This window comes from Pantherophis guttatus, chromosome 5, assembly GCF_059756535.1.
Source record: "Pantherophis guttatus breed Tessera chromosome 5, ASM5975653v1, whole genome shotgun sequence".
In the NCBI taxonomy this organism is placed as follows: domain Eukaryota; kingdom Metazoa; phylum Chordata; class Lepidosauria; order Squamata; family Colubridae; genus Pantherophis; species Pantherophis guttatus.
In genome coordinates, this window is record NC_142067.1 from 4,524,460 (window position 1) to 4,533,488 (window position 9,029).

The 9,029-nt window shown below is 46.2% G+C and overlaps 1 long non-coding RNA gene across 1 annotated transcript; it reads right to left on the bottom strand.

The window, feature by feature from the left end:
- Positions 1–856: 856 nt before the first annotated feature.
- On the bottom strand, positions 857–8,292 carry LOC148113278 (uncharacterized). Its single transcript, XR_015734367.1, has 3 exons — positions 8,005–8,292; positions 3,369–3,484; positions 857–1,498 (listed from the first exon to the last, which is right to left on the bottom strand). It is a non-coding gene; the product is annotated as an uncharacterized LOC148113278 (long non-coding RNA).
- Between the last annotated feature and the right edge of the window lie 737 nt (positions 8,293–9,029).

The following is a 9,029-nucleotide window of genomic DNA, read 5'->3' on the forward strand; positions in this document are numbered from 1 at the left end:
ATTTTCTGGTCATTCAGAGTGTTAGCCTAAAGGGGCCCTCCGCCTGATCCAGCGTAATACATTTCGGCATAATTTACGATGCTTCCATTCATAATTCAAACTCTTCGTCTGTTAATACAAAGCTTGATTTTTGCTCTGAGAGAACAGGGCTCTGGTGAAGCCATAATTTTGAGAATTATGGGCCATGGGTCAGATAAAAAAAAAAAAACTTTCTCTGTAAATCATCCCTCCGAGCCAAGAAGCAATGGACGGAAACGAAGGAAAGAAGGTGGTGGTAGAAGAAGGAGGAGGAGGAAGAAAAGAAAAGGGGAGGGAGGAATGAGAAGGAAAAGGAGAAGCAGGAAAAGCAGGAAGAAAGGAAAAGGGGAGCGAGGGAGGGATAGAAGGGAGAGGGAGAAGGAGAGAAAGAAGGAAGAAGAAAGGAGAGAAGGGAAAAAAGAAGAGAAAAGAAGGAAGGAGAGAGAAAAGGCTAAGGAGGAAGAAAAGAAAAGAGGAGGAGAAGGAGAAGAAGAAAGGGGGAGGAGGAAAAGATAGGAAGGATAAAGGAAGGAAGGAGAAGGAAAATTGCTAATGAGCCTGGTGGCGCAGTGGACTAAGTGCTGTTAAAGTAGCACTTAGCTGCCAGCTGCCTGCAATTACTGCGAGTTCAAATCTCACCAGGCTCAAGGTTGACTCAGCCTTCCATCCTTCCGAGGTAGGTAAAATGAGGACCCAGATTGTGGGGGCAATAAACTGACTTTGTATATAAAAAAAAGAACACCGCTTGGGGGGGGGCCAAAGCCCTACTAAGCAGGTATATACAAAAGGATGAAGGCTATTGCTTAACGCATTGTAAACCGCCCTGAGTCTCCGGAGAAGGGCGGCATATAAATCGAACCAATAAATAAATAAATAATAAATAAAAGGAGAAGGAAAAAAGGAAGGGGAGGGAGGGAGGGAGGAGAGAAAGAAAAGAAGAAAGAAAAGAAAGGGAAAAGAAGGAAGGAGAGAGGAGGAGGAGGAAGAAAGGAAAAAGGGATAAGAAGGAAAAGAAAGGAAGGATGAAAGAAGGAAGAAGAAAAAGGAGAAGCAAAGAAAGGGAAAAAAGAAAAGGGGAGTCAATGAGTGAGCGAGCGAGCGAGTGAGGAAAGAAGGAATTAATGAGGGAAGGAAAAGAAGAAAGAAAGGAAAGGGAAAGGAAGGAAGGAGAGAGAAAAGAAAGAGGAAGAAAGGGGAGGAGAAGGGGAAGAAGAAAGGAAGGAAGGAAGGAAAAGGAAACAGAGGAGCCGAAGGAAGACAAAGAAAGGAAGAGGGAAGGGAAGAAGGAGTAGGAGAAAAAGGAGAAAATGAAGGTTTTTAGGAAGAAACGATGACTTAAGAAAATCACCCCTTCTTCCTCTTTTCACTGGCAAAGAAATATTCCACACCGTTGAAAGGAAACAGACGCCGGGCGTATATCTTCGGCTCCATTAAACACTTCTCCCCATTCAGATAATTTTAACTTAAGGTCTTTGGTAGGCTGCCAAAAAGAGAGAGAGAGAGAGAGAGAGAGAGAGAGAGAGAGAGAGAGAGAATTAAATCTCTTTTGTGCATTTTTTTTTAAAATTCAAGCATCTAATAATTGTATCAGTATGCATACGTTTAAATAAAGGCAAGGAATTTTTTTTCCCCTTTTTCTTTTTTCTTCTGATTTATGGCCACGGACGGTTCAGAGAAGTGGACTGCATGCTTCCAGCGTGTTGCAAATAGAAATAGAATAACAGAGTTGGAAGGGACCCCCGGAGGTCTTCTAGTCCAACCCCCTGCTTAGGCAGGAAACCTGACACCACTTCAGACAAAGGATTCTCCAACCTCTTCTGAAAAACTTCCAGTGTTGAACTAGTTGAGTTTAGTTGTGGGTTTTAGCCACAAAACTGGACTGAGCTGTAACTTCTATTTCAGACCACAGAAAATCTGCTTTTAGTCTCACCAAATGACTTTAGACTGGCTTTGACCAGGCTAAAAAGGTTTCGCCTCTTTTTATGCCTTTTTCAGGATCCAAGTCACAAAACATGCCATAAAACCCAACGTTTCTAAACCGATCGCACAAATTGAAACCAAACCAGCTAGCGGCGTAGTTAATGAAATGATTAAAAAGAGCTTTAAACAGCTCTCTTTGTGATGGGTAGCCCATTAGGCAGTCCTTGATTTACAACAGTTCATTTATTTAGTGACCGATCAAAGTTACAGTGGCACTGAAAAAAGTGACTTAGAACCGTTTTCCTTTCCTTTTCTTTCCTTCTTTCCCTCCCTCCCTCCTTCATCCTTTCCTTTTCTTTCCTTTTTTCTCTTCCTCCCCCTCCCCCCTCCCTCCGTCTCTCATCCTTTCCTTTCCTTCTTTCCCTCCCTCCCTCCGTCCCTCCCTCATTCTTTCCTTCTTTCCCTTCTTCCCTCATCCTTTCCTTCTTTCCCTCCCTCCCTCCGTCCCTCCCTCATTCTTTCCTTCTTTCCCTTTCCATTCCTTTCCTTCTTTCCCTCCCTCCCTCCTTCATCCTTTCCTTTTCTTTCCTTTTTTCCCTCCCCCTCCCCCTCTCTCCGTCTCTCCCTCATCCTTTCCTTCTTTCCCTTCTTCCCTCATCCTTTCCTTTTCTTTCCTTTTTCCCTCCCTCCCCCCTCCCTCCCTCATCCTTTCCTTTCCTTCTTTCCCTTCCCTCATCCTTTCCTTCTTTCCCTTTCCTTTCCTTTCCTTCTTTCCCTCCATCCCTCATCCTTTCCTTTCCTTCTTTCCCTTCTCCCCTCATCCTTTCCTTCTTTCCCTCCCTCATCCTTTCCTTTCCTTCTTTCCCTTTCCTTTCCTTCTTTCCCTCCCTCCCTTCCTCATCCTTTCCTTTCCTTTCCCTCCCTCCCTCTGTCCCTCCCTCATCCTTTCCTTTCTTTCCTTTTCTTTCCTTTCCTTTCCTTTCCTCCCCTCCCCTCTCCTCTCTTCTTTCCTTCCTGAGACACTGGGATGATAAAATCATAATGCTAACTCTTCCTCCCTTCCCCATGTTCATGTGATCAAAATTAAGAGGTTTGGCAACCGGTTCATACTTATGACGGTCGCAGTGTCCCGGGGTCATGTGAAGCATCCAAATGTAAATCACCGAAATATGGGGATGTTGCCAGTGTCGTAACTGTGAAAAAATGGTCATAAATCACTTTTTTCCAGTGCCGTGATAACTTTAAACAGTCACTAAGTGAGCCGTTGTAAGTCGAGGATTACCTGCACCGCATGATTCACTGAAAAATTGCAGTGACTCGCTTAACAACTTTGACAAAAAATTCATAAATTGGGCCAATACTTGCTTAACAGCTGCCCGGCTTAACAACGGAAATGTTCAGCTGAATTATGGTCGTAAATCGAGGATTACCTGCAATGATGTATCCAGGGTGCTCCTCGGAGGTTGTTTCTTTCTTATTTTAGTAAAAAGCCAGCTCTTATTTTCTGCTTGACGATTTCTCAGGAGAGATTTCCTCAAACTTGTGGCTTTGAAAACAAATTTGTCCAAAAAAGACTTTAAGGTTAATATAACAAGGGCAGGAGAGCCAAAGGTTGATGGCCAGAAGCGAAAAACCCATTCAAATGAAAAACTAGAAGAGTATATTATTATTATTATTATTATTATTATTATTATTATTATTATTATTATTATTATTATTATTATTATTATTTAATTTGATTTATATGCCGCCCTTCTCCGGAGACTCAGGGCGGCTTACAATGCATTAAGCAATAGCCTTCATATTTTTGTATATTTTATACAAAGTCAGCTTATTGCCCCCACAAACTGGGTCCTCAATTTACCTACCTTAGAAAGGATGGAAGGCTACTGCTTCCCTATTAGGTTACATGGTATATAAGTCCTTTCTAAGTCGCTGGCCATCCCCCCTGTAGAAAGTTAGCACCCACCCCTCCTAGAAAAATGAAATATTTTAGGAAATATTTAAAAGGCAGAATATTATACAGTAGTGGCCAAAATTGCGGAAACCTTTTGGGAAAAGTGTATTTTCTAAAACTAGCTAATAACACCACTATTTTTTTGGGAGTCGTACCATAAAATTATATATCAATGGAAAGATAATTGAATCAAGAATGTCATGCAATAACTTTTAGGAAGGATTTGCTATTAGAATAGCAGTTACAGTATAAAGAAGAAAAGGGAAACACGTAGAAAAAAACGAGATCTACAAAAATGATCACCATGGAAGAAACGAGATATACAAAAATTATTTCCATGTCATTTAATACTTAGTTGGGTACCTTTAGTGTGAATGATGGCCTTACAACCTCTTCCCATGGAGTGAACCAAATCTTTGAGTTCTGCAGCTGTTCTAATGTGAAACCAAGATGGAATGATGGCTTCTATTAACTGGGTTTTATTGCTGGGTCGCTTCCAACTAACCAGTTTCTTTAGTCGGCTCCCTAGATTTTCCATTGGGTGAAGGTCTGGGCTATTCCCAGGCCTTTCCAGCAGTGGAATAGGATTATCTTGAAACTCCAAAAGAAAAAGTGGTGTTATTAGCCATCAAACCTCAAAAACGCACTTTTCCCAAAAGGTTTCCCATAATTCTGGCCACTACTGTGTTTCCCCTAAAAGAGAAATAGAAAATCTTAAGGGAGACAGAAACTCAGAGCCACAATTCCCTGTCCCCATGCAGATACGAAGCTGAAGCCAGCTTTTTAGAAATGCAGATTTGGTAATCCATTCAAGACAGGATCTTTTGAACTAAGGCAAAATGGCAGGATCAGCCCTCACTCCAGATCCAAACCAGGAGAGCCATGAAGACACAATAGGAATGGCCCAACACCCTTTTAGGACACAAGCCTTCCCATTACATCGTCTCAGACAGTCCAGAATGTCAATCAAACTTAACTCAGACAACCTAAAAAGTTAGCTACGACCCCCTACAGCAACCAATAGAATACATTGCTCTTGCCACAGGAACAGGAAGCTCAAGTTCAAAGCCCAGAAAGGGTATAAAATAACACTCTCTCTCTCCACTCCATGAAAGCTATCCAGATTCACAGGTGATTTGCTGGTTCTGCTTCACCATTAAACCATCCTTTCAATCAGCCTCCATGTTTCCAGTGTCTTTCTCCCCACACTTGGGACTGAACCAGATTGCAGGTGGTATTCAACCGGTTCGGAACGGTTTGCCTGAACTAGTAGCGGAGATCGGTAGTGGTGGGTGGGAAAGAGAAAGGGATACAATGGATGTTTTGCCCCCAACATCCATCTATCCATCCATCCTTCCTTCCTTCCTTCCTTCCTTCCTTCCTTCCTTCCTTCCTTCCTTCCTTCCTTCCTCCCTCCCTCCCTCCCTCCCTCCCTCCCTCCCTTCCTTGTAGTCACTTTTCCTTCCTTCCTTCCTCCCTCCCTCCCTCCCTTCCTTGTAGTCTCTTTTCTTTCCTTCCTTCCTTCCTCCCTCCCTTCTTTGTAGTCTCTTTTCCTTCCTTCCTTCCTTCCTTCCTCCCTCCCTCCCTTCCTTGTAGTCTCTTTTCCTTCCTTCCTTCCTCCCTTCCTCCCTCCCTCCCTTCTTTCCTTGTAGTCTCTTTTCCTTCCTTCCTTCCTTCCTTCCTTCCTTCCTCCCTCCCTCCCTCCCTCTCTTCCTTTCTTGTAGTTTCTTTTCCTTCCTCCCTTCCTCCCTTCCTTCCTCCCTCCCTCCCTTCCTTCCTTCCTTGTAGTCTCTTTTCCTTCCTTCCTTCCTTTCTTCCTTCCTTCCTTCCTTCCTCCCTCCCTCCCTTCCTTGTAGTTTCTTTTCCTTCCTCCCTTCCTCCCTTCCTTCCTCCCTCCCTCCCTTCCTTCCTTGTAGTCTCTTTTCCTTCCTTCCTTCCTTCCTTCCTCCCTCCCTCCCTCCCTTGTAGTCTCTTTTCCTTCCTTCCTTCCTTCCTTCCTCCCTCCCTCCCTTCCTTGTAGTTTCTTTTCCTTCCTCCCTCCCTCCCTTCCTTCCTTGTAGTCTCTTTTCCTTCCTTCCTTCCTTCCTTCCTCCCTCCCTCCCTCCCTTGTAGTCTCTTTTCCTTCCTTCCTTCCTTCCTTCCTCCCTCCCTCCCTCCCTTCCTTCCTTGTAGTTTCTTTTCCTTCCTCCCTTCCTCCCTTCCTTCCTCCCTCCCTCCCTTCTTTCCTTGTAGTCTCTTTTCCTTCCTTCCTTCCTTCCTTCCTCCCTCCCTTCCTTCCTTCCTTCCAGTCTCTTTCTTTCCCTTCCTTCCCTCCCTCCCTCCCTTCTTTCCTTGTAGTCTCTTTTCCTTCCTTCCTTCCTTCCTCCCTCCCTCCCTCCCTTCCTTCCTTGTAGTCTCTTTTCCTTCCTTCCTTCCTTCCTTCCTCCCTCCCTCCCTCCCTCCCTTCCTTCCTTGTAGTTTCTTTTCCTTCCTTCCTCCCTCCCTCCCTCCCTTCCTTCCTTCCTTGTAGTCTCTTTTCCTTCCTTCCTTCCTTTCTTCCTTCCTTCCTTCCTTCCTCCCTCCCTCCCTCCCTCCCTTCCTTCCTTGTAGTTTCTTTTCCTTCCTCCCTTCCTCCCTTCCTTCCTCCCTCCCTCCCTTCCTTCCTTGTAGTCTCTTTTCCTTCCTTCCTTCCTTCCTCCCTCCCTCCCTTCCTTCCTTGTAGTCTTTTTTCCTTCCTTCCTTCCTCCCTCCCTCCCTTCCTTCCTTGTAGTTTCTTTTCCTTCCTCCCTTCCTCCCTTCCTTCCTCCCTCCCTTCCTTGTAGTCTCTTTTCCTTTCTTCCTTCCTTCCTTCCTCCCTCCCTCCCTCCCTCCCTTCCTTGTAGTTTCTTTTCCTTCCTCCCTTCCTCCCTTCCTTCCTCCCTCCCTCCCTTCTTTCCTTGTAGTCTCTTTTCCTTCCTTCCTTCCTTCCTTCCTCCCTCCCTTCCTTCCTTGTAGTTTCTTTTCCTTCCTCCCTCCCTCCCTCCCTCCCTCCCTTCCTTCCTTGTAGTCTCTTTTCCTTCCTTCCTTCCTTTCTTCCTTCCTTCCTTCCTCCCTCCCTCCCTCCCTCCCTTCCTTCCTTGTAGTTTCTTTTCCTTCCTCCCTTCCTCCCTTCCTTCCTCCCTCCCTCCCTTCCTTCCTTGTAGTCTTTTTTCCTTCCTTCCTTCCTTCCTTCCTCCCTCCCTCCCTTCCTTCCTTGTAGTTTCTTTTCCTTCCTCCCTTCCTCCCTTCCTTCCTCCCTCCCTTCCTTGTAGTCTCTTTTCCTTTCTTCCTTCCTTCCTTCCTCCCTCCCTCCCTCCCTCCCTTCCTTGTAGTTTCTTTTCCTTCCTCCCTTCCTCCCTTCCTTCCTCCCTCCCTCCCTTCTTTCCTTGTAGTCTCTTTTCCTTCCTTCCTTCCTTCCTTCCTCCCTCCCTTCCTTCCTTGTAGTTTCTTTTCCTTCCTCCCTCCCTCCCTCCCTCCCTCCCTTCCTTCCTTGTAGTCTCTTTTCCTTCCTTCCTTCCTTTCTTCCTTCCTTCCTTCCTCCCTCCCTCCCTCCCTCCCTTCCTTCCTTGTAGTTTCTTTTCCTTCCTCCCTTCCTCCCTTCCTTCCTCCCTCCCTCCCTTCCTTCCTTGTAGTCTCTTTTCCTTCCTTCCTTCCTTCCTCCCTCCCTCCCTTGTAGTCTTTTTTCCTTCCTTCCTTCCTTCCTTCCTCCCTCCCTCCCTCCCTTCCTTCCTTGTAGTTTCTTTTCCTTCCTCCCTTCCTCCCTTCCTTCCTCCCTCCCTCCCTTCTTTCCTTGTAGTCTCTTTTCCTTCCTTCCTTCCTTCCTTCCTCCCTCCCTTCCTTCCTTGTAGTTTCTTTTCCTTCCTTCCTCCCTCCCTCCCTCCCTCCCTTCCTTGTAGTCTCTTTTCCTTTCTTTCTTCCTTCCTTCCTTCCTCCCTCCCTCCCTCCCTCCCTTCCTTGTTGTTTCTTTTCCTTCCTTCCTTCCTTCTTCCCTCCCTCCCTCCCTCCCTCCCTTCCTTCCTTGTAGTCTCTTTTCCTTCCTTCCTTCCTTCCTTCCTTCCTTCCTTCCTTCCTTCCTCTCTCCCCCTCCTCCTCCTGCTTCTTATTTTTCTTACCTGATAAAACATGGCCTTAAAAAAGGAAGTACGAGTATTACCAAGGTAACTTATAAGTCACGAAGCAGAGAGCGAAGAACATCAGGATTTAAATACAGCTTGTTGCAGAAGCCGTGGAAAATTTATGCACGTAGATTAAAAAGATATAAAGCTTGGCCCGTGTGCTTCTCCCATTCCACAGATGCAAGTGGTTTTTGAATCAGGAGAGGGATACAGACTAGGGGGCTGTCTGTAACGGAAACTCAGCCATTGACACGTGTGCAGTTGAGGGCCCCACCTGGATTTTGAATGAATTGATCTTGTTGCAGAGAAGGGAAGGGAAGGGAAGAGGAAGGGGAGGAGAGGAGAGGAGAGGAGAGAACAGGAGAGGAGAGAAGAGAAGAGAAGAGAAGAGAAGAGAAGAGAAGAGAAGAGAAGAGAAGGAAGGGGAAGGGGAAGGGGAAGGGAGAGGAGGGGAGGGGAGGGGAGAGGAGAGGAGAGGAGGGGAGGGGAGGAGAGGAGGAGGGGAGGGGAGAGGAGAGGAGAGGAGAGAAGAAGGGGAAGGGAGGGGAGGGGAGGGGAGAGGAGGGGAGAGGAGAGGAGAGGAGGAGGGGAGAGGAGAGGAGAGGAGAGGAGAGGAGAGAAGAGAAGAGAAGAGAAGAGAAGAGAAGAGAAGAGAAGAGGAGAGGAGAGGAGAGAAGAAGGGGAAGGAAAGGGAGAGGAGGGGAGGGGAGAGGAGAGGAAAGGAGGGGAGAGGAGAGGAGAGGAGAGGAGAGGAGAGGAGAGGAGAGGAGAGGAGAGGAGAGGAACGGAACAGAACAGAACAGAACAGAACAGAACAGCAGAGTTGGAAGGAACCAAAATTTCCATTGCTAAGCGAGACAGTTGTTAAGTGACTTTTGCCCCCTCTCTTGCCATGTTATTATGCGAATCATTGCAGTTGTTTAGTTACAGTTGTTAAGTGAATCTGGCTTCCCCCTTGACTTTGCTTGTCAGAAGGTCATAGGACACTTCAAACGTCATAAATATGAGTCTGTTCTGTTGCC